The 24,955-nt window shown below is 46.4% G+C and overlaps 2 long non-coding RNA genes across 2 annotated transcripts; both read left to right on the forward strand.

The window, feature by feature from the left end:
* The first annotated feature begins 12,752 nt into the window (after positions 1–12,752).
* Positions 12,753–15,122, forward strand: LOC141948970 (uncharacterized). The gene is made up of 2 exons (XR_012630616.1): positions 12,753–12,964; positions 13,610–15,122. It is a non-coding gene; the product is annotated as an uncharacterized LOC141948970 (long non-coding RNA).
* A 780-nt stretch (positions 15,123–15,902) lies between these two features.
* LOC141948978 (uncharacterized) lies at positions 15,903–24,063 on the forward strand. The gene is made up of 3 exons (XR_012630618.1): positions 15,903–18,614; positions 19,794–19,863; positions 22,630–24,063. It is a non-coding gene; the product is annotated as an uncharacterized LOC141948978 (long non-coding RNA).
* Positions 24,064–24,955: the final 892 nt, after the last annotated feature.

The following is a 24,955-nucleotide window of genomic DNA, read 5'->3' on the forward strand; positions in this document are numbered from 1 at the left end:
CCACCTTAAAAAAAAAAAAAAAGTTATAGAACCAGCTTTCAAACTAACCAACAGATTCAGCCCTTTATTCCCCGCCTCTCCTCCCAGCAGGCCTTCAGCTCACCAGCTGCTGAGATTGCAGGTCCCAGACTCCTGGTCTACAAGGAGATGAGACTTTCCAGTGGGTAGGCTGGCTTCAGCCTGCTCTTAAATGGAACCATGTCATAGGCCTTTGAGATAAATGTCTTTATTAAAATACGGGACAAAATCTCTGTGAAGGTCCAATGTTGCTGTGCAGAACAGGAGAGAAAACTTGCGAGAAAACTTGTAAGTGAAGGTGCATTGAGCCTGTGGGTGTCAGTTTTGTTGTATCCCACACGCATCTGCATATTCTGTGCTCTCACTCAATTGAAAGTGCATTCACACCCAACCAAGTGTCATATACCTCTGACACAGTTTTAACTGATTATTCTATACCTGCCTTTGCCAAAAACACCTTCAGTCATATTAACTCTACAATTTCTGGAGTGAACAAAGAAAATCCCTTCGGAGGTAAATTCACATGTCCTTTTTCCCTATATGTAAATATAGCACACTTTCTACTGAATGAGTATAACCTTTGTATTCAGTATTAAGGACCAGACTTACTGAAATAAACACACATATGTTTATAAACACCCAAGTTGCAGACCCAAAACCCAAAATATGTAGATGCAAGATATTTTTTTCATCAGTCTATAGTTATGCATATCTGCAAACAAATGTAAAAGGTGTAGCTCTTCAGGGTATGTCAGACAGATTTGTACATGTGTACCAGGCTAAAATTTGGCTTTTCCCTGTCAGATTTTCAGGAACTCATTTTATAAAACCTTGAATTGTAACCAAGCCTTCCTTGAAATAATTTGGCTGGAAAACCTTTAGCAAGTAGAGTGGATACAACTCACATATGAGTAAAGTAGTCTTCACTGGATCAGAGATAATTTATGAGAAGAGCATCCAAATTCTTGTAGATGTTACTGTAAAATAAGCCATCTTTAACCCAGGATGTACTGTACAGACATGGCAATATTTTAAAAATCTTTCCACCTTAAAATACCAATGCAAGTAAATATGAAACTATTTTAAAATCACAAATGTTGTGTAAACCCACAGGAATAATATCTTCTGTTTTCTGAGTACTTTACAGTAGCTACCTTTTACCTCTCAAACCCATCTCCAGCTCTATACTGGCCCTTCATCCTGACACATATATTCCATGGACAAAGTGCTCGTGTGCTCTCCCTTCTGGTCTTCACCACCTTAACCCCCACTTCTGCCTGTAATCGATACTCTCCACTTTCCACCCTTGCCAGCCTCACATGCCTTACTTATCCCCAGTGGCTTGTGTTTGCCTCTCTTGGCTGAAGCTACAAATCGTATGTGCAGAAATGCCAGTGTTTTTAAAGCACTGTGTAAAGACGGTGCATTCTACTAAAGATAGATTTGAGTATCCTTCCTCACTCTGAGCGCTATCTCATTCTTCCAATAGTACCATTGAATTCTGTGGGCCAAATTTTCTTGTTCCCTTCCTCATGTAAAGTAATATGTCAACCCTTGAATAGTCCCACTGATTTAAATGGGACTCATTCACACAATCAGCCATTAGTAAGAATGGAAAGAGAAGCTGATGTTATACAAGTAAAATTTCTAATATATGTCTTCTGATGGCACAGAACAATCTACTAATGATGAAACCTTTGCAAAAATGTAACTGTCATTGCTATTTCTTTTTTGAGAAACTAGAAAATTCCTCATTTCTGTGAATGACATTAGTTTTAAAGAATATCATCCAAAGTGTATTATAGTGATGCAATGAAAGCTCAAAATACAACAGACCTATGCATCTGTTTTTACATTACAGTATAGAAGAAATGGTACGTTATCTAAAAGAATAAATAAATTATCTATAACTGTTTAACGTCAACAATCCATCCATTCACAAAACACAGCTATGACGAAGAACACAAATAAATAAATATACACACAGCTCACCAAATCCACATACAGGTGGAAATAAAATTTAGCTGGTTGAAAATGCATTTCTATACATTTTATCCAACATTTTAATGTAATCATACGTTAGTATCATTAATTTTCTGTACACAGAAGAGTGAAGCCACTGAGCATCCTGAAGAGCAAGAAATATAGGGTAAGCCCTCGAAACATAAAGGAACTTAAGATTTGAAATGGTCATATTTGTTGAATTAATGCATTTTCTGTGTTGCAGACCAAACCAAAGTCCTAAAATAAAAGCGCTCCTTTAAGCAAGCTCTGGTGAAATGAATAGATCTGTTAAAAATAACATTCCAGGTGCCACAATATTATTGTGTATACGTTGCTGCTGTATTTTTAATAGTCACTCATTCCTTTGGAGAGCAACTTGTAAAAGAATTATTCATTCTCTCTGTGCATACATTTTGAGAATAATTCACTGTACTTTTCCAAATTATTTTCAAAGTGTACACACACAGGAAAGGATACAAAACTTTTCCCAGGCTACATTTGAAAGCTTGTCAGCACTCAGAGCTAAGGCCTTTAATCCCAGGCTTTAAATAATTTAGGTAACACTTGATTACTCCATTGCTGGAACGTCAAGCTCTGCAAAATCTGAGTAACACAATATTTGAGGGGAAAAGAGAGAATACTCTACTATAAACACTTAAGTAAAACACATTTCCTGCAAACAAAACGTGAACTGCAGCCTGGTGTTTGCAATGCAAACTGTGGTAAAGCACCACTGAGGCTACCCCCCAACTAACACTTTATTCTGGTTTCCACTAGCAAAACCCTTTAGTGAGGAGTTCTATGGTGCACTAGTCACAGCTTACACGCTACAAAGTACGATATTCAGAGGGCTTAAGGAAGAACTTTTCCTTGGGTTCATACTATTTAATGATGTACCCTAGCTAAAATGTGCACATTGACTTCAGATGAACAAAAAAGCCCACCCCCCACGACACGCACACACACACACGATTTAGTCAGCAAAAAAATAAAAGAAGTTTTTACCTTTCTTGTGGACTAATTTTTTTCTTGAGAGAATAATTTCATTTTCTCAGGTAATCCACAGGGGATTCAATATTTGCTGTCTCTAGGCATTTGTTAAATAAAAAAATAGTACAAATTGCTTTGTTCTCTTAGGTACATCTGCACTTACACTATTAACAAAGTCTGAACTATCTCAATTTTTCAGTCATGTTCTCCTCTCAGAAAATAGTTTTAGAGAACAAACTAAACTTCTCCGTACAAAGTTAGTTAGATAATTTTCATGGGGTAAAAGGCATGAACATCATAATGTGGGCTGTGTGACAATCTATGCATATTTCGTTACATAGAAACACCAACTTAAGAATAATTAAACATCCTAAAAAATTATCAGAAGGCAACAAAGAAGAAAAAAAAAAAAAACAACCCGCCTCCCCCTGCGAATTAAATTATCACTTATTAGGTCCTTTAAGATCCCTTTTCACCGCTGCCTTTGAATCCTTTCTTGCACAGAGGAATACAAAGTTTTTCTCTTAAATCTATCAGTTCCTTTTCACTCCAAAGCTCACTGTTTAGCCCTTTACAATATATAGTGCTAGAAAATCAGGATCAACAACAACAAGCCCACGATTGCCCTCAGCAGAGTCAATAAATGGCACATTTGGCTCTCTCTCATACCATTTTGAACCAAGTCCTCACACAACTACTGCCCTGACACCTCATCCATCAGCTCTTATAGCACAAGAGCAGCGCCCCACAAGCAAACCTCTTCTCTCTTACGCCATCTCCAGAGTTGAGGCCCAGATGAGAAACAGCCTTATCTTCCAATATAGCAAGAATACACCTCTAAGATCAGACCTTGGCAATTTGACCTAAAGCCATCCTTACTTGCAAAACAAAGTCTCCATCATCTTCAGAGCAAGAAGGAAAGAGAGTGAGAGGGAAAACAGGGGTGGGGGTAGGGGGGAAAGTCCAGTCCTCTCTGACCTGATTGGAAACTTTGTTGTGGCAAAAAGAAAAAAAAAATCTCTTTGGCCAGTTGAGAAAGTGCCTATGGTTGCTCTTGTATTGGGAGGGTCTGTTCAGGGTTTCTCAATCTTTTCTCTCTCTCTCCCCCCTCTCTTTCTCCCCTTCTCTTGTTTCAAAAGGGGCCTCTGGTCAGCGCTGATTAATAAGTGTTTTTTGTTGTGAAGTGTTGAATAATAGAAGATGGCCAGTGACCCAGGAAAGACTAAACCTTGTGCTACTTTATTGTGGCAAGCTGAGAAAGGGGCTTTAGGACAGAGACCCCAAGCACTGACCCGCACACATCCTGCGGATTCCCTATTCATTCTCACAGCCTTCCAGTCGCCCAGAGCTCCCATTGTTTGCCAAGCAACAATGGAGATTTTGCACAGAAAGTAAAGCTCTCTTCAGATTCCTCCCTGATGTTTTGCATTTGGGGATACAACCATTCTTAACATGGTTTTTTTCCCTGAACTGAATTTCATGAAAACTACTAGGATTTGGGCTTTTATTCTCATCGCTCAAGACTTTGTATACAAACCTAAGAAAACAAATATTTTCTCTTAATAAATACTTTCTTTTTTTTCTTTAATTACACAACACATTTTTCCTGGGGTACGGCTTCCCTAGCAATTTAAGGGGAAACATGAGGTTTCTTTTATTTTATTTCTTAGCATATCACTATGCTTTAATACACACTACGTATCGCTGCAGTTCCTAAAAATAACTGTATTCAAGCATCCTCTTTTTTGAGTGGGAGCCAACTGGAGAGTGTTGCTCCTTTCCAAAAAAAAAAAAAAAAAAAAAAGCAGAAGATTGAATCTCTTGGTTTATTTCTGCCCTGATTAGGCAAGCCTAGCTTTTATCTCCTCGCAGGCTGGCCCCTTCCCCATGCTCCAAACAAAGAGTTCATCTGCCGCCACCAAGGAGGGCAAATGGCACTCCATAGACTTGCTCTGATTTACCTGTAGGGCCCAAACCACATTTCTCATTCTAACGTAGGCATTTATTTGCACTCTAACCATGTGGATAAATAACTCTTGCAGCTGTCAAGCCTTTGGGTAGGAGCATGGCTAGGTATATCAGAGGCCTCAGGATCGCAGAGTTTTGTTTAATTGCTTTCTCCAGCCTGTTATACACGGATTTCCATTCCTCTATGGCATGCACTTACACATGTCACCAAGAGGCTAGGAGGTTTGGGTGTTTGGTTGTGCCTTGTGTTTGCAGGTTTTGTGTCTTGTTGTTAATTTACTAGGTGTAAAAAAAAAAAAAAAAAAAAAGAAAAAAAGAAGAAAGAGCAGGAGGAGGTTGCAATCAATAGGACAAATTCCTGTTAAATTGCTAAGAATAGGATTTCTTCCCCCTCAGTTATTTGAATTTATAACTGACTGAACATTTTTATCAGGACCATTGCTTTCTCTCGGTGTTTACACCTGCGTAGAGAGGTCTAGAAATCCACCCTTTGGAGGTGAGGGAGAAAAGACCAGTCTGTCAGAGAAACCTTTAACAACTGAAGGGGGAACAACAGTCTTTATTAAGGATATTGGGTAGCAGAATTACCTTGGCGGGGGCGGGAGGCGTTGTAAAACATCCATTTGCAAAAGGCTTTCAGGCTGAAACCCTTTCATCGGTGGCGAGGGGAGGGGGAGGGCAGGGCGGGGGCTCGCAAACCCCCAGCTATCTCCATTTGTCAGCGCCACAGAGGAGGGGTCGTAAAGCCAGCGGTGTGGAGGGGTGGGCTGCCCGGTGGTCCGCCAGCCCCGCACGCCCGGGGGCTTGTTTCCAACGCGGGACGCGGCTACAAGTGCAATGAGCGAGGCGGGCTCAGCCCGGAGCCTGCCGCAGCCCCGGGCCGGGGCGGTGCAGCCCTGCGGACACCAGCCTTTCACTTTCATTTCATACCCACCACATCCACTTAAAACGTTAGGAAGGGGAGAAAGGGCGGGGGGGGGGCCGGGGAGGGGGGGGGGGGAGAGAGGAGAGGAGAGGAGGGGGAGAAGGCAAGCGCCCTGATGTATTGTTCCCCTGCCGAATTGATATGCTAATTCCCCTTGTGAGAGCATCACAAAGAACACCTTGCACTTCTGAAAGACTTTTGTGTCCTGGCCGGAGAAGTTTATTATCAACTAATTAGCAACAACTTCTAGCAATGAGTTGGGTTACATTTTCATAAGCTTTGAACAAACATCCTGAGCTGCGTTGTGTCAGGATGATGGGCTTGCTAAGGAAAATAGAGTCCTAAATCAGGGAATGAGCTTTAATAATTAGCGCCTGCTATATATGGAGCCTCTGTCGACGTAGGTCTTCTTCCGAGGCTTTTGATTCACGTTGCTCCCAGGCTTCCAAAGGACCACGACAAGCACTCTACAAAACAAAATCTTACTCAGGGATGACTAGCCATTTTTTTTCTCATATTAAGGCTCTTTTCTTGCAACTGAAGAGCAGTTTAGACTACCCCAATAATGCACCAAGGATAACCAGTATATGGAGAAGCTCAATACAGTTAAGCGTATTCATATTAAATATTATTTAGAGATGTTTGTTGTAGGCAATCTAGCACTTCGAATAGAAAAATCGTCTGGGAAAATGGAAGGTTATATTTGAAATTATAAAAAGAAAACACCTTTAGATTTCACAGGTTGGGGGGGGGGGGTATTTCTAATTCCCTGTTACTCGTCTTGCCAAAGAAGGAAGAACTGCTCTCAGGACTAGGTCAGTTCAATCCTTTTTCTGTAGACTGTTTGCATCTTTGGAAGCAAAAGGGTATACTGTTTTGTTGGTTGAAAGTGAAACTAGTGAAAAACAAGAGGACTTTATTTTTATCACTGTAAGTAAGCGCTGGTTATTTTCTTCTTGGCTTTGTGCGATCAGAATAGAGCAGAAACAATCCTCTGAAGCTAAGGACATTCAGCAGTTTACTGATAACTCTCATTGACTGGAAACAACATTTCACAGCTTCACGTTATATTGTGGGGTTTTGCCTTTTGAGATGCGGGATTTGCAGGAGTGGTGGTGGGGGGGTGTGTCATATTGCACCTTAAATCAGTACTGGATTGATTCTGCAGTTTATACGTGGATCCCCAGAGTGGCCTTCCCGGCCCTGCCCTGGTCCTGAGGGGAGCGCTGAGGAAGCTGCAAGCCTTGGGCCCCTTCAGATACGGTGGTTATCGGGATGCAGAAGAAAACAGCTCTGCCGTGTCCGCTTTTGCAGTTCACCTTATCCTCTGCTATTCAATTCATTGAATGGGTAAACACGCTCTCTATCACTCGGTCTCTTTCTGTTCCCCTTCTCCAAGCGATTTCATTTGTTTAAAATCCTAAAAGGTGGTATAAAGTCTTATTGAAACCCAGTAACGTAAGGGGTGGGAGTGGATTAGATTCCTTCATTTCCTTTCAGTAATCCTAAATGCAGCTATCTCTGGTTCCTTAATCTCCTCTAGAGTCGGATTACCACCCATTTGAGCAAGAGCAGCTGGAATTAGGAGATGACAAGGATGCAAAGAAAGTGCCAAGAACTCCTGAGGTGACCGAGATGTCGGGGTGGCCCTGTCCCCTGTCGTCCCCCCCCCCCCCCCCGCCCAGCCCCCTGGGGTCCTCCAAGGCCCCCTGGCCTCCGGGCCACGGAGCGGGGCGGTGGGGGGCAGCCCTGGGCCGGGCGGTTGCCCACTGGCCCCCGGCGCAGACCTGCCTTTCTTCTCGCTGGAGCTCCACATCGGCCAGGGCCACCGCTGGGTCGCTTTGGCGCTTCATTTGCCTCATGACAGGCTTCTGCCAGCCCCGCGGGTTACAGCCCTTGACATGGCCAGGCTAGACACACTCTGTCATACACGAATATGTATATATTTATATATACATGTATATTTTATAGATTATATCTAAATATATATACACAGATATATAAATCAAAATTATATATACTTGTGCATATGTATATGCGTATGTGTATGTATATGTATATGTAGACACAAACACACATGGATGTTCCTGTCTAGGCTAGAAGAAAGAATTGACATAAAATAGATGCTGAAACATGGAGGGAGTACAACGGTGTTTATGCTTTTCTCTGCCCGCCTGGGAAAAGTAACCCTGCATGAAAACACATGTATGTGTGTGTGGTTACTTTTTAAAACAATCCCTCATATTTGATTGAAATGGAATATGCCACCATGTATATTTAAGATTAAAGCTTTATTTTTAAAGGCCTGTAATCCTTTCAAGGAGATTTTGTTGATATAAGACTTCATTGGAAAGTAATTGTGGATTGTACAGCTCTGACCTTTGCAGGAAGCAGGGTGCAGGTCTGCACAGCCGAGAAACACTGTGCATCAATTTCTTGTGAAGCCCCTGCAGACCAGCTAAGTACGCATACAAGTTCAGGAATTTATTTAAAAGGTTACAATTAGTGGTTCAATCGTCAGAGTTGGGGACGTGGTATTTTTATATGGAGTGAAATGCATGATTTAATTATACTTAAAAAAAACCAAACACAAAAACAAAACCAAAAAACACCCAGAAAAACAAACCCAAGAAAAACCCAAATTAAGGACAGGCCTGCTACACAAATTGGAGGCAGCTAAATGCTCTTTTGTGCCTGCAGCTCTAAGGAGGCTGTGATGCATGCGAAGGAAAGTGACTGACTTAACTCATTGGGATTCAGGGAACGACCTGCCCTCTTTTGAAAAAAAAAAAAAAAAAAAAAGAAAAAAAAAAAAGAAGAAGAAAAGTAAGTGTGTATGTGTGTGTGTGCATGTTCGTGATCGTGTGTGTGTGTGTGTGTGTGTGAGAGAGAGAGAGAGAGAGAGAGAGAGAGAGAGAGAGGAGGGGGAGACTCACACAGAGTCCTGCTTTCCTGAGCTGAGCTGCTGGTTCCCAAGCAGAAAGTATTAGGAGAAACACAGCATCTTGTTTCTTTGCTGCATTTACACAATGAAATCACTTCTATTTTTATTCCTGCTAACCGACCGTTTTTGCTTGCATCCACTCCGAGCCATGGACGATGGAAAGAAAAAAGTACTTAAAAACAAACAGACAAAAAAAAATTAAAAAGAGAAAAAAAAGCCAAAACACCAAACAAACCCAACCACGCTGGGATGAGGATTACTCACTTTAGCGCTGGCTGTAAGTACAAAATCTCTTGCTGCATTTCAGAGCGATAGTGAGAGGCTGTTGGGGTTTAGGTTGGGGTTGTTCGGGTTTGGTTTGGTTCTTTGTTGTTCCCTCTCTCTTTTTTTTTTTTTTTTTTTTTTTTTTTTTGAATATCATCCCCTCCTTATCAGTCTTCTGCCGAGGAGTTACTTGGATAAGAAAATAAACCCCTCAGGGGAGGGAGAGCGGCGGGCGGCTAGCTGAGCTGAGCGCGGCGCGGAGGCAGGGCAACAGCCGGGGGCGCGGGGCTCCCGCGGGCGCGGAGGAATGCCAGGTGCCGGCTGTGCGGGGGGCAGAGGGTTATTTTCGACATCAATTTGTGGGCTTAGCTGGGCTGAAAATGCATTTTTCTGGCACGAGGATGTGCGTGTCTGTGTGTGTACACACACATCCTCAGGCAGCGTGGTCCTGCTCGGGTCTGTGGTGCAACGTGACTCCGCTCAGCTTGAAGGAATGCGGTGGTCAAAACCCGGCTGGTTTGGGTTTTGGGGATTCCCCTCCCCCCCCCCCTCCCCCCCCCCCCCCCCCCCCCCCAAGTGTACATGTGATAGTGTTACTTTTCCCTGGCAGGATTTGATTTAAATAAACTAAGATCAAAACTGTCTCCCTCTCGCTTAGCCTAGTCGCTTTTCTCCCCCTCCCCTTCCTCTTTTCTTTCTTTATTTCTGTGTGAGCGCTCCTGGGAAAGCGGATCGGTTAGAGGGGAAGGCTTTTGAAATCGTGGGGGAAAATGTAAGAGAATTCAGAGGGTCCGGGCTTTCTTTGTGTGGTGCTGAAGCCGCGGAGCTGCTTTGTGCTTTGGAAGGAGAAAATGGCGAGTCCTATTGTGTTTAGGCCATTTTCTTCCGGTACAAGGGTTTTCCCCCAAATCCTAAATACTTCAGGGTTCTTTTGAAAGAAGTCTCCCAGCCCACTAAGTGTGAATGGCTGCAGCTCTGCCTTTTCCCCAGCCGGTGGTACCTCACATTTGAGAGAGCCCACACATTTCTCCTTGCAGGACTAGTGCACAATTTCTAAAGCTGCTGCATTCAGAGCCTCTTGCATCGGAGCGGCTATTTCAGCTGCTCCTAGCCCGCGTTATTCAACTCAGTGGAGCAGGTTATGAGAAGAGGAGGGACAGAAGAAATAGTAATCCGAGATTTGTCCTTGCTTTAAAAGGCTAAGAAGTAGCAACGTTAGCCAGCTGGGGGGGGGGGGGGGGGGGGGGGGGGGAATGGGCGTGGGGGGGGGGGTGTGTGGAGATAATCTGAGAAAAACTCGTGAACCGTTGAGCGACGGTCGGACTTTTTCACTAAATTATTTAAACTTTATGTATACATACATGTATGCGTGTGTGTGAGAGAGTGTATGTATGGGCGTATGCATATAGCCACATAGCAAGAAAGAACTTAGGCTCGGAAAGAGGTCGTGTATACGTAACGTGAGATTTTAGAGCATATTTAACCATTGTGTGCAACTTATTCCCGCTGTAACATGCAATGAAAAAAATAGTTTGCGATGTTGTCAGTTCTTTTCAGGTCAGCCGGTAGGTAGGTACCACTTACTGAAAACCGCTTCTGAATTTCCGTGTTAATCCGTTTAAGGAAACAAATGGGAGTCCGTGGTTTAAAGACCGTTGTCCGATATTAACCACTTTTCATTATAATGTGGGCTTGCCCAGTCGTCAGTGGTTAAAAACACGTTGAAACAGCCGAGCTATCAAATAAAACCCAAGAAAGGAAATCGCGCCCCCCCCCCCCCCGCCCCCCCCCCCGCACCTCCTTCCAAGGTGCGGGATTTTTTTTAAAATATATTTCTAGTAATAATAATACTAATACTAATAAAAGGGCAGGTGGCTTTGGAAGTGCCCTGGGCCGCGCCTCAGGTGTTCTGGCCCCTCGGCGGCGGCCGGCAGCGCGGGCGCGGAGGGGCGCGCAGTGCCTCCAGCTCGGCCGAGGAGAGCAGCGCCGCGCTGCCGCCGGCGGGTCAGGACCATGGACAGGGACCGGGCGCGCCGCCGGGGCCGGGCCGGCGGCCACTCCGGGAAAAAAGGGGGGGAATCGCGCTGCCTGCCCCCACACAGCGGTGGGGAACTGATCTGCTCTGCCTTTCTTGTTTTCCCTTTCGCGCGGCTGCTCAAGTTTCCGCACAAAAGACTTGAGAAATGACATTTATAGCTCGCCCGGGTGAGAGCAAACACTGTTAAAATGCCACGCTGGTGATTTCTCCTCTTACTGTCCGCAAAAGGAGTAAAAGGATCTCTCCATTCTGCATGCGGTTGCTTTTTTCCCTTCAACTCTGAGCCAAAAATAAATCTGTTGCTCGGATCGGCTGAATGACAGTGGTGTAAATTAAATTGATTTTATCAGTGACCAAGTTCCACAATTGGAAAAATTAAATGCCACTTTGACAGACAAGGATGATATGGAACAGATCTATAAAACAGCTCCTTTGAACAACAACAACAGCATCAACCCAACAGGAGCCTAGGTACTGGCGATCCCTTCTTCTTCATCCCGCTCCGTTATGTCACACCATTTAGTTTGCCTTTCTGCGGTACCGAAATGATTGAAACCATTGTTTGATGCAAAGGGACTAGCGGTGATGAGTCATGGACTTTATGCCACAGCAAAGGCAACAGACATGGCTCTCAGGCAAATTTATTTCTTTATTTTGATCACGCTTCTAATTGGACTCCCCTTTCAGACGCACTCTGCGGCACTTCCAACCCGTCCCACAGCTCCAGAGCAGCTACGGGCCAACTCAGGGCTGAGCTCCGAGGATGACAAGCCGCTCTGCCTCCACCTAAGAATTGCACAAACGCAACCTCGAAGTCCTTTAAACAGGAAAAACCCTGCTTCTGTGCCTCCCGCCGGTCCTCTGAGGCGACACGAGGCCTTGGGCGACCTCCGCGCTCTCTGCTTGCCCGAGCTCGGCCCGGCCCGGCCCGGCCCGGCTTGCTGCCCGCCCGACGGGGCCTGCCTGCCGCAGGGGCACCGCGTAGCTGCGGGGCCGCGGGAGCGGGCTGTCCCCGCACGGCCAGCGAGCCGCCTCTCCCCGCCGGGACGGGACGGGACCAGTGCGAACAAAGCCCGCGGGGGCTCGGCCTGGCCCGGCCCGGCCCGGCCTGGCTCGGCCCCGCTGCTCTCCAGGCCCGGTGCCGGGCTCCGGGGTGGGACGGGCCGGAGGCTGGGTGCGGCGCGGGGCCGGGGGGAGCGGCGGTGCCGCAGTGAGGGGCGGTCGGCTGCCGTGCGGGGAGGGTGGCCTGTGGGTGAGCCGTGGACCGGGCTCCTCTTCCTCGCTATGACTGTACAGATTCATGTGACATTGAGGTTGGGGAGGTGGGAAGAAGGCGGGGGGGGGGGGGGGGGGAAGAGGGGGGGAGGGAGAGGACCCGGAGGGAAGGGGGAGGGTTGAACTTTCTGCCGGGCTCGGCTTTTCACACCTTTCTCTCCCGACAATGCGAGAGGACGTTTAGGGAGAGAGCGGCTCGGCGGGGTCCCCTCCGAGCAGGTCCCCCTCGACCTTGCAGGGACCCGGCCGGGCGGCGCGGGGCTGGGATTGTGCCGGGTTTCAAGGACACGGGAGATGATCAGGACTTTGGGAGCCAACATCTGCCTGGCTGGTGACGTCAGCAGCCCCGTGTAATCCTCTTGTACTGAAGGCAGATGCCTTATTTGTTTGGCTGGAGAGGCATTAATCCCTAATTCTGGAGCAGCAAGCGAGGGGGAGAGACCGGACCGCTTCCTACCCCCCGAAAGCAGCTAGCGGGGCTCTCCTCTCCTGCGCTCCGCGGATCCGACTGGGCGGAGGAACTGCCAACCCTCGGCAGGTTTGACCATTTTCTTTTTTATTACGATTTTTTTGATATTTGGAGTGGGTTCATAATTCTTATTTTTATTTGGATGCTTGGATTTCTCCCCATGGATTTCGCTCTTTGCTCTCGTACCCTCTTCAAGCCGAGAAAGAAGGGGGAACTGCTGTTCCGCCCCCCTTCCATTTTATTTTTTTTCCTTTTTTAAAATAAAAAATTATTTTAAGCTTTCCCCTGTGATTGCTCTGAGGGGATTTTTGCAGCGGCGGGCAAGGCGGTTGCTCTCTGCGGTTCCCCGCGGCTGGCCGGTTCCCACCGCGCTGCAGAGACCCAAGTGCCCGCTCGCCCCGGTGCCGCGGTGATGGGCGTTCCGCCTTGTCCCTCCTCGGCCGCGGAGCCAGCAGCCCCAGAGGCTGGGGTCTGGCCGGCCCCAGCTCCGCGTCAGTCCGTGTGGCCCCCCTTCCCTTCCTTCCCTTCCTCCCCTTTCCTCCCCGCCCTTCCCCTGCTCTGACTCCCCCCTCTCTCCCTTTTGTCATTGGCAACGGCGCGGCGTGCGGGCTCCCGGCGCCCTTCCCTCCCCGCCTGCCTCTCCTTCCCTCCCCGCCTGCCTCTCCTTCCCTCCCCGCCTGCCTTTCTAACGCTCTCGCTTTGTCTGTTTTCCAGGCGGCCGCACGCAGGAGCTGCGGAGCCGAGGGGGGCCGGAGCCGCCTGCCCAGCTTGCCCCCGGATGCCCCGGCAAGCTACGGGAAAAGCCTCCGGGAAGCCCAGCTCGCCGCCGGAGTCCGGCCGCCGCCGGCAGCCGCAGCGCAGCCCGCTTCGCCTCCTCTCTCTCTCCCGGGCCCTGGCGCGGAGGCAGCAGCCGAGGTCAGCCCCCCCGGTTCCTGGGGTCCGGCCGGGGTCGAGCCTGCAGGGCGATGCACGGTGCCCGGCCGCCCCGCTCCTCCCCGGCGTGCCACCGGCACCGAGAAGGAATAGCCCCCGTCCTGAGCGCTGAAAGGCGGCAATAAGCGTAGCAATAATAAAAAAAGCTTAGGCTGATTTTAATTTTATTATCATTATTATTATTATTGTAATGACTTCACCCCTCATTTCCTCACTCGCCCAGTTCAGTGTAGGCAGGCCAGATGGGCTGCCCAGACCCTCCCGGGAAAGGGGCAGGTGCGAGTGAGTCAATTTTTTTTTCCTCTTTACAAAGAAAGATGACACGTCCTGCCCTTTCATTTTTTAACGCCGAAAGACCCCCCTCTCCCTCCCCGTCCCGGCCGAGAGGAGCGGGGATGCTTTGGGGGTGCGGGCTCCCCCCGCCCGCGTTCCAGCCGAGCCGCAGGACTAGGCGGACCGAGGCAGCCGGAGAGACACGGTCCCTCCCAGCCAGGGATACCAAATCACAGACGTCGAATCGGGGAGAGAAAACTCTTGCGTTTAAAATCACGCGAAGACGCTGGCGAAATTAAAGCAGTCGCCTGGAAGCGTGTCATAGGCACACGCTTAATTTCTATTATTTTTTTAATCCGTTAAATACCTATTTAACAGCTTCCTGGGCATTGCAAACAACAGTCGGGCTAGTAAGAAAACGAGCATGAATTACACGCAGCCCAGGCCAGGATGGGACTAAGGTGAAGGGAAATGACCCTTTTTTTTTCGGGGGTCAGTTGTTATTCTGCTTTCAGAGAGAGAGAGAGAGAGAGAGAGGGAGCGCTCCAAGGCTCTGACTCTCCGTGTTCACAGCGGACCTTGATTTAATGTCATACAATTAAGGCACGCGGTGAATGCCAAGAGCGGATCCTCAAGGCAGCACGAAAGATCTCGCTAGAATATAACATAATAATAACGTTAATAATAAAAATAATAGCAGTGAGTTAAAAATAATTTTTTTAAAAAAGAGGGAGAGACAAAGCAATAAAGAGCTCGGCAGCCTGTACTCACCGACGGAAACCGAGGCTGAATAGGACCGGCGGACTGAACGGCTCAGCCCGGTGGAGAGGAGGTGCCGGTGCCACGGGATGGGCGCCCGCCGGGGCAGCTGTCAGCAGCAGGTAACGGGGCCGTGGGGGAGTACTGGAGCGGTGCGGTAGCCGTGGCGGTTTTTCAAGGTAGTGATGACTCGACCTCTCGCTTTCCTGGGCTAAACCATGTAAAGTCCATTAATGGGAAATAAATACATTTTCTAATATTATCATCGCGAGGATTGTTCTTTGCGCATCGCTCAGCCGGTGGGCGCTCGGTAATGGCTCCTCCTCTTGGGGGGCTCCTCTGGAAGCCGAGGAATGTGGGCCCGGGGGCTGCGGAGCGGTGCGCGGGAGACAGCGGAACGTTGCGCGGGGGGCGGCGGAGCGGTGCGCAGGGGGCGGCGGAGCAGTGTCTGTGCCGAAGGGCCGGCAGAGCCATGTGCAGCGTTGGTGCACGGGAGCGGGGCGGGGGGATATTGGGGTGACGGAGGGGGGCACTACGGCAGAGCTGTGTGCTGCGAGGTAGCCTGGATGCGCGAAGAAGAGGAGTGTGCGGAGGTTGCAGGGGTGGGGGGGGGAGAAGGGAGGCAGCGACTGGGCACGGCGGGGGGAAAGCGGCGCGGAGCGGTGCCGGAGGGCAGCGGCGCGGCAGCGGAGCGGAGTGCGGGCTTTGTGCGCGGGGCTGGGCGGCGGGGCGAGGCGCAAGGCGGCGACTTACGAGCGCGGAGCGGTGCGCGGCAGCGGAGTAGGGTTGTGCGGGGCACCTTACGCGCTGGGCCGAGGGGGCGGGGGGCGGAAGGCAGCGGGGACAGGTGCATGTGCGGCCAGGGCACCGGAGCCGCGGCTCCGGTGGAGGCGGCGGCAGTGGCGGGGTGAGCGGAGGGTGCGGAGGCGGGGAGGGGAGAGGAGAGGCCGGGGCTCCCCCGCCGTCGGCGGCGGCAGCCTTTGTTCCGCGGGGCCTCGCTGGCGGCGGAACAAAGGAGCGGCGGGGCCGGGCGGAGGCCGGGGCCGGGGCCGGGGCCGAGGCCGGAGCCGGTGGCGGGGCCGCTGCTGGCGCTGTCCCTGGTGCTGGCGGCGGCACCGAGCTCCCGCCGCGGCCCGAGGGACCGTCTGTCCCCGGCCGGGCAGGCCGGTCCCGGCGGCACCGGGTGGCCGGCGCGGCGGGAGCGTTCCCCGCGGAAGAAGAGCCCAGCATCCCAAGGGGGTGGAGGCTCCCGGGAATTAGCGGCGGGCAGGGCGCGGCAGGAAAGCGGCTCGGCCCGCGCCTCCGCCTGCGCGGCTGCACCGGCCGCTGCCCCGACGGCGTCCCCGGCGGGTCCCTCAGCGCGCCCCTCCCGGCAAGTCCTCCGCCGCTCCCCGTCTGAAACAGCCGGGGTTGAAGCAGGTCCTGCAGGGGCCCTGTCCCGCTGCCGTCCGGGCTCCGTCCGCGGCCATCTCCGCGGCCTAATTCTGCACCGCCCTCTATCAAGCGGCGGCCACAGCCAGCGAGGGCAGAGGAGGCTCTCAAACACTAAATAAGGCAAAACAACTAAGTAACAGTAGTAACCACAACAATAACGATAATAACACTATCCGCCCGGAGGTCGGAGCGCTTTGCCCTCTTTCCTCACACTCAGCGCTGACCGCAGCGGGTTTTTTTGCCAGACTGGATTGCAGATCGGACTGGTCGCCCTTCTCTGCAGAGGGATAAAAGGGGACAGTTCCTGCCCTTTCCCCAGCCTCTCGCCTCTTCATCCCCTTGTCATCGTCCTTGCGTGGTCCAGCGGACAGATGAAGCACACGGGCTACTCCGTCCTTTCCCTCCAGCTCAGCGAATTGGGGTTGAGTCTCTGCCGATGCGTGCCTGCTCCTGCCATGCCACGTAGCTGTTCTCATTTCTTGCTTTGAGATACCTGTACACAATATACACATCTACCTACACACGCATATGCACATTTTATGTGTTTATCTTTGCAGCCTCAGATTGTCATAATTTCTATTCCTCATCGCTTCTTGCTTATATTTCCTTTGTAAGACCCAGAGCTTCGCAGGATATCAGGGGAGTCGCGCAGGGAACAGGGAAAAGTCTGTCTTCGCCTGCTCGTGTGTGAGCCAGGATAAGCTGCAGCCGAGATTGACCCTTACGCAGGTAGAAAGCGGGGAGGGCTTTTAAATGCAACGTGTCTTGAGTGACCTAAAGCACCCAGTTAAACTGTTTGCAGGATTACGAACGTGAGCTGACCACCCCTGCGTCGAGGCATCGTGTCTGCTACAACTCACTTCTGTTTTTCTTCTTGGAAATCCATGCTAAAGATTCACTATAAGCTTTATATTATTCCATAGCAGAAGAAACATAAATATGTAAGTGAACCTGCCGCTGCCAATCTCTCAGTGTAGCCTTTAAAATATTTCTTAGCGCTTGGAAAGAAATGGAACTTTCTTTGGAATAGATGGAGCAAGCTTTTGGAAAGCTTCCAGAGACAGGGAACCTTACTGCCTTCTAAACTGCAGTAGCAATAATAATGGTGGCGATGATGATGTAGCACATAAAAAATAGATGTAAGCAAGGTCTGAAGACCCAGGTGATGGACCATGCCGTCCAGAGCCCTGCATTTCCCCTACTGATGTCATATTGCTGCCGTAGGAGTATTGAAGTTCTGGTGGCGGCGGCTGAAAGTAACCTGCATTTAATATTCATCACTTTCCTTCCTGCTCTGAAAACGGCACGAAAACCCTGCTCTCAGCAATTTGTCCTCGGGGTAGCCTGATTTCCGAGACTAACTCAATCATGGCTTCCCGCGGGGAGGAGAGGGGGAGCGCTGCCGGCCAGCCCCCTCTGCAGTCAAGTCAGGAGCGTTAAGACACACACTTTTTTTTTTTTTTTTTTAAATTTATTTTTTCTTTTTTCCGTCCTGAAGCGACGCCTGACCGGAGCTACGGGAACCGGGCCTGGCCCGGCCGCCGCCACCGCCGCGCCCTCTGGCGGCCGAGGCCCGCGCCCGGCGCAGCGCAAACCCCGCGCAGCGCAAACCCCGCGCAGCACTCCCTCCGCGCCTCCGTCGCGGGACTCGAGGAACTTCAGGTGTGAAGAATTTAGAAGCACCATCCCGAATCAAAAATCGCCGTAAAACGTTAAATGACGTTCTTTCTAAGTGTTTCGCACTGTAGGGTGCAAAAAGTTCTCTTTTCACGCCTGTCCAATGGAAAGAGAGGCTATCCCCCTCATGTAAATTCAGCGCTGTAGAATATCAGCTGTGACACGAAAATATGAAGGGAAATGGGCTACTGCCTGCTTACTGCAGCTGTTGAGGCAGTCTGGGGCATCAGCTTCACTCAGGGACAAGCAGTCCTACTATAGCAAGGGGCAAAGTCAAGGTATTGCTCAGTTACAGACACAGGCTAGTCTTCAAAAAAACCAAAATGAAGCCTTTAATTTAGCTTGTGAATCAGACTGATTAAACTCCAACGTTTCATTTTGTTTCACTTGTCCTCCTGTATTCAAGGCGGTGGCTAAGAAAGGTGTAGAGCACAGGTAAGTCAGGCGATAAGCAAAGCAAGCCCTCCAGCAGAACGAGCACTCTCCCACTGCCTCCACCCTGCAGAGCCTGTGCCAGCAGCAGGATCTTCCCCGATGCCCCCACTGAGAGATGCAGAGGAGAAGCACCACATCCAGCACTTCAAGGCCTGGTGCCCGACTGCGACTGCCACAGCATGGGAGAGTAGATGAGCCAGCCAGCAAGGTATGGCATGAGATTAATTTTCACTCTCGGCACAAACTTCCTTACGTTTCTTTTGTATTACTCAGCTCCACTGATACTGATAAATTACCACAATAACTATGGAGTGAGATAATAGTGATAGTAATTTGCAGTCTATCATGAATTAATTCTCTCTTAATCAGGAACAGCTTTAACAGCATGGTGGGTGTTAAGAGTACAGCACTTCTTAACATTAAATATTTGTGTGTCTGAAGTAGTCTTAAAAAAATCTGACTAGAGAAATCCCACAACGAGAAAACAGGAAAGAAATACAAAATTTGAAATACAGTTACTATAAAATATTTGAAAATGTAACTTAAGGACAATTTGATTAGCACCAGGAACCTACCAAATTAACTTCATGTACTATTCATGCTAAGGTTGGTTTACAATTCTCTGTATGAAAGTAATTCTGTTTATTAGGCAGTGAAGTACAGGTTACATGTTAAACAATATTAACTTAAATACTCACTTAATACTTGTACGAAAGTACTTAAAATGTAATCTAAGGTTGTTAACTCCATCACTAACAGGTTTTATGTAAATGTTCAGCACAAGAAAATACAAGATGAAATATTCTTTTCACAGCAACTAACTAGTGTACATTTAAACTGATCTTAATGAAAGCAGCTGGTAAAGGAGTTAGTAAGCAAGGCAATAGCATTAATTTCTTAGCAATTCTAGCACAGAATTACAGAATTCTTTGAAGGCATCTTTACAGTGCTCTGAACATGAAAAACTTAACATACGTAGGTCTTCCCTACTTCAGAGGGTTATGACACATCACTGTGATGTCATTTTGCATAAACTGCATAAAAGAACCGTTCAGTCTTTTCTGAACCTAAAACTTTCTCCATGCACCATTCAGATCTCACAAACTAGATATATTAGAGGTATTTAAAGTATTTTTGGACCATTTTTTTGCTTTTGCCAAGAAAGTTTGGCCCAGAGGATCCTTGAGGTCCCTCCCAACCTGGTATTCAATGATCCTATGATTTAAAGATTTATGATTTGATTTACTGTTACACATCCAGAGTGTGAGGCAATCAACTGAGGGAACATTTTTTAGTGAGCATACGAGTCCCTGTAAAAAGCTCTTACCTTCACACTGTTGTTTACCAAACCTAATTAAGAACTTTTTGCTATTTGTTCTTTCTTTAGACCATATATGTTCAGTCTACTCATATTTGTGGATAAAATGAAAAGAGCAGCTGTGACAGGAAAACTAAAGGTACAGACTTTATATTTTTTACCATGTACACTTCCAGGTAATCTGACAGACTGGGTGAAGTCCACTAAAAATCAAGGGCACAACTTCTCTCAAATTAGCAAAATTGGAATATCTGTGACTCCTATGAAATTGAACAAAATAAAAAAAAAATTTATGTGGTTGTCACTAATTAAAGCAATAGTTAGGGAGATGTTGACCTATTTTTAAAGATTTATAGATCCTCATCTCTCTTCTGTAGAGGATTCTAAAGGCAAACCAGAATAAATCATTTCCTTGAAAAGAGTGCCAAACCCGCCCCCTGCCCCCCCCCCCCCCCCACCAAAAAAAAAAAAAAAAAAATCAGAGGGTTTTCCTTCTTTTCATTTCTTTTGACTCAATTTCAAGCAACTAAAATGTCAAATTCCCTGCCCAAGTCAAACCGATGAGACCAGGTACAGGTTTCAGGTCACAAATATTTAAGAAATACTTAGAAATCCTGACTTTTTAACCTGTCACGTAAGAAGAAGGAGGTGTTAATTTTGTAATTGTCAGTATAAAATCAAAACAACATATGTGCCTGTTCAGATAGATCTTCTGCACTTATATGTCCACAAGCTTGATTTTAGTAAGCTTGTCTTTTTAGCAAGATACACTCTTAAGACCAAGAGCAAGGTTTAAACACACAGGATGAAGATTCAAAGCATGTAGGATGTCATACATGTTTCAAAAGGAATTCTATCCTTCCCTACATGAAGTCTCAATTTAAGATGACCCAGTCCCCAGCTGTGCTCAGGCCCCGCAGCTCTGTACTGGGATAAGAGGCCCCCATGTGCTCAGAGGCCCCCTGACTGCCAGGATAGGGCAGACACTTTGGGACTGTTGAATCCACTTGAACTGAAGGTTCACACTACTCACATGAGTAATGGGTATGACCAAGGGCAGTGTTCACACTATAGGTTTTGTGCAGTCAATTAAATGCATCCAGGGTCTTCCTAATACTATAAATGCCCAAAATAGAGCATTAATTCTGCATTAAGAGAAGAAACACATAGTAATAGCAGAGATGGCCCTGAAACACTTTTCCCAATCTACAAAAAATATAGGACTTTTGGAATATTATGTAAAGAAGAGAATGACTTTAAGGACTGGCAATAATAGAAACAGAATTAAATGTTGCATGAAAACATGGAAGATCATGCTCTGGAATTAATTAAACTGTTTCATGTTGTAAGTTAGGACTACAAACGGCTGGAGGCAGTGGGAGGAAAAAGGCTTTGGGTATCATTTGGTTGCATAATATCTGTACGCCAGGTGTGTGATATACACCTGGAAAATAAAAGGCCAGTGGGATGTTATTAGAGGAAATTATTTTATGCTATAACCCTAGGTGCAGGCAAGGCTTCATTGGGAAGACTTTGTACAGTCTCATCAGTCATGGTCAGGCAAAAGGCTGCCAAGACAGCAAAGAGGATGAAGAACCTCCAGTACGTTCTTGAAATCAAGTTCTTGATTTGTCAGTTCAGCAAAGGGAAGTCAGAGGGGAGGTATGACGGCTCTTGGCAAATACGTGAGAAGAAACAACACTGGGATAAGCAAATAAGTAGTTGTACTACAGGATGCTAGCACTAGTGCTACCTTGAAAAAAACCCCCAGCAACCTAATCTAAGCATAAAGGGAGGTAAATACATAAACAGCTTTCTTGTAAGACTGGTGGGGAAGGGGGAAAACTACTTTTAAGAGTGAATAACTGAATTCATTTACTAGGAAGATTACTCTGATCCCTTTTTTCTAACATGTTGGAATCTTAAAAAAAAATTGAATAAAATACAGAAAATATTTCAGTCTGGACCAAGCAAAATATTGCACATATATTTATGAGCTCTAAATCTATGTCAATTCTAAATTAAAAGGTTATTTTGAAAGAGGGAATGAGATAAAGAGAAAGAACAAGAGCAAGAGAGCAAGAACAAGAAAGAAAAAGAAGAGAGAAAGAGACAGGGAGATAAAGAGGGAGAACCAAAGGGAAACAGGGAAAGGGAAACATTTTCAAACAAAAGAAAAGGTTCACAACAAGGTGTTTTAATGCATTCATTCAAGGTATTTTTGAGTTGGGTAATTTATCAAAATGTACCGTTTCACTGTTTGGTTTCAATGAATCAGCATTTTTTTCTTTAAAAAATTATTAAAAATCCTAAATTCTCTGCTGTACAAAAAATGCTCTGTTCTTCTTTGAAGTGCTCCTTCAGTCATTATGCATAACTTGCATAATAAGATAGACTTCAATATGTGAATAATATTGTAAGCTTACAGGAACAGAAAATCAGGGTATGTTATGGCTTTGTTAATATTGCTGGAATAAGTTCTTTCTTAATATTCTCTAAATCAAGGGATTCAAAAGATTTTTTCTTTATTCATTTTTCTGATTTTAAGCAAAGAAATAAGGAAAATGCAAAGATAATTTGTAGATTTTGTGGACTGACAGAAGAACATTTAGTAAGGTTTATGTGATACTAACTGCGGGCAATCAAAGAACCGCAGTTTCTGGATTTTTATGATTAAGCGCACGTCGGAGCTCAGATATATTGTATTTGTCTGCATGGGGGTTCACACGCAGGCATACATAGATTCAAAAATATGAATAAATAAATACACCCAGGTATCAACGATAGTAATAACCCATTTTCAAACAATTATCAGTTCATACAGGCATGTTATATGATAATCAAGCTTCAGCAATACATAACCTTCGTATAATATAAATGTTTTTATTTTCCCTGAATTTTGGAGACAAAGCAAGCACTGGGAAAAAAGTCACCTAAGGATGCAAAATATAAGAAAACAAGACGTTAGAACTGAAAATGACTGCTTTTACCATCTTAAACTACAAACAGTGATGCCTTTCCAGATATAACACATGAGCCTGCAAAATGAAGGGTCTTCTATGGCTGATGTGTGGATGTGAAGGACCAAAGATGAAAGACTACCCAAGCTAATCTGCATGGAAACTGCAAAAGTGTGTGGAATATTAGGGGAATACAGAAACTGAGTACTTATTAGGAAGAACGCAACTGGTCCTGAGTAAAAATGAGGATTGAGATTCAATACAAAGTTAAGTGAAGAGAAATAATTCTGCAACTTCAGAAGTTTACAGTGCAATATGGAGAAGCACAGAAAGGAGACTAATAGTTCAAAGAGCAAGAGAACTGTGAAAATTACATACAAATGATTTTTAAATTTATAATGCATTTTCTTCAGCTGCCTATGCTCATCCTTTTACGTTCAACTTTTGTGCAAGCAACTTCATTTCCAGCAAATGTTAACATTTTGTGGGCAAACACAAAAATCACTAGAGTTTTATGTCTCCACACATGGCATGGTTTTTTTTCAATTTATTCAAGCACTCATCCTCTCAGAAAGTAAAACCAATTCTGTCCAGCAAGAACCACAGACAGGTTTCAAGTGAATAGGAATGCCTTCAAAGAGCCTTTTTCTGCTGAAAACTGAAACACCTGCTGAGCATGTTGGAGGAAGCTGTATCTGTTGAATTCCTGACCGCAGCATATTTCTTCCTTGAGCCACATGAAGTAGGATGAAGGGCAGAGGAGATGGTGAGCAGGGATAAACCTTGAGCACTGAGACTGCAATTTCAGCCCAAAGCCTGCTCTGAAGGAGGGGCTACAAGAGTCTGCTAAGGAATGGGAAGACAAATCCTTCCTTCTGCTTATGAACATCCAGACCTGGAATTTAGAAAGACCAACAAAGAAGGAGAGCCATAGATGAATCCAGGCAGGAAAAGGCAATAACGACTCCTGTCAAGCAATTACAAATATCAGAGATAAATCAGAACAGCTTTTTCAACAAAAGAGAAAGATGGCTGATCTTTTGAAATTCTGCTAAAAAATTCCTACAGAATGAGCAGTAGAAAGTTGTCTTTGAATCTGCTAGAATTACACAGAAAAATTATTGTTACATATATACACATTAATTAATGTAACACAAATCAATATAACTCGCAACAGTATTGCATGTGTTCCCCATCCAAAATTCTGTGTTTCCCTGTTGTGTTTCGGTGTTTGCATCCTATAGCACATGATTCCTACATTTTCCTTAATTTTGGAAACTGTCATATTAGAAACGACTGCTCTTCTGGTTGAGAACGACAAGGTGGGGTTTTAACCATCAACACTGTTCAGTGTCACGAGTAAAGTTGGGTGAAATTAACTACACCTGGGTGAGATGGATTGGTGCTGAAATGCTTGAGTTGCACACAGAGTTGTCATGCCCTCCTATCCCTACTGAGAGCCGACACATTTAGAAAGCGATTGCAATGGGAGGGAGGGAGGGATTAGCAGACATCACACTAACGGATCATGTTTTCTGAAGGTTCTAGAGAAAAAAATAAGGCTAGCTGGAGAGGTTCTGGAGAGATTTAGCAGAACTGAATTTCCTACTTTTTCAGTTTGCCTAACAGTGAGAGAAAATCTAACGAAATAGGTATTCTTAACAGGGTCAAAAATTGTCTGAGCTCTCCCAACCAACCAGCTTCAGAAAAATAAAACCCTGAAAAATGCACAGCAAGAACTTAAGGATATGACTAAGATGAATAAGGAGAAGTGACTTGACACTTTACTTAAAAGTCTTCTATATTCTGGCTTCTGACTATGAATTATTTAAAAGATGTTTGGAAAACATCATTGCTTATGGGAAAAATCTGCATCTCTAAAGAGATCACAGCTTTGTGGACAGGATCCTAACTCATTATTTCAATATACCATCTCAGGGGTGCCCAGCTACTGAAACAAGAAAAAGCAATTTTAAGACGTTTATTTACCCAGTTTTCTTTTTTTTCCTCCAAATACAATGCAATAGGCTCAACTACACTTCCTCCAGACAGCTCCTGGGAAGGCTTATGAAGACAGCACAGCACGGGGGGCCTGCAGAACCATGCCAGCAGCCTCAGACACAGCAATTGCCAGACAACTGGCATCTAAATTCAACAATATTTATAATCTTCCATCTAATGGCTGGTTCTCACCATGGAGAACCCCAGGGATAGTAACCTGCTGGTAAGCCCACATTTCAGTGCTTGTATTCAGTCTAGGATTCAGTGACT

The sequence above is a fragment of the Strix uralensis genome, chromosome 1, assembly GCF_047716275.1.
Source record: "Strix uralensis isolate ZFMK-TIS-50842 chromosome 1, bStrUra1, whole genome shotgun sequence".
Taxonomy (NCBI): Eukaryota; Metazoa; Chordata; class Aves; order Strigiformes; family Strigidae; genus Strix; species Strix uralensis.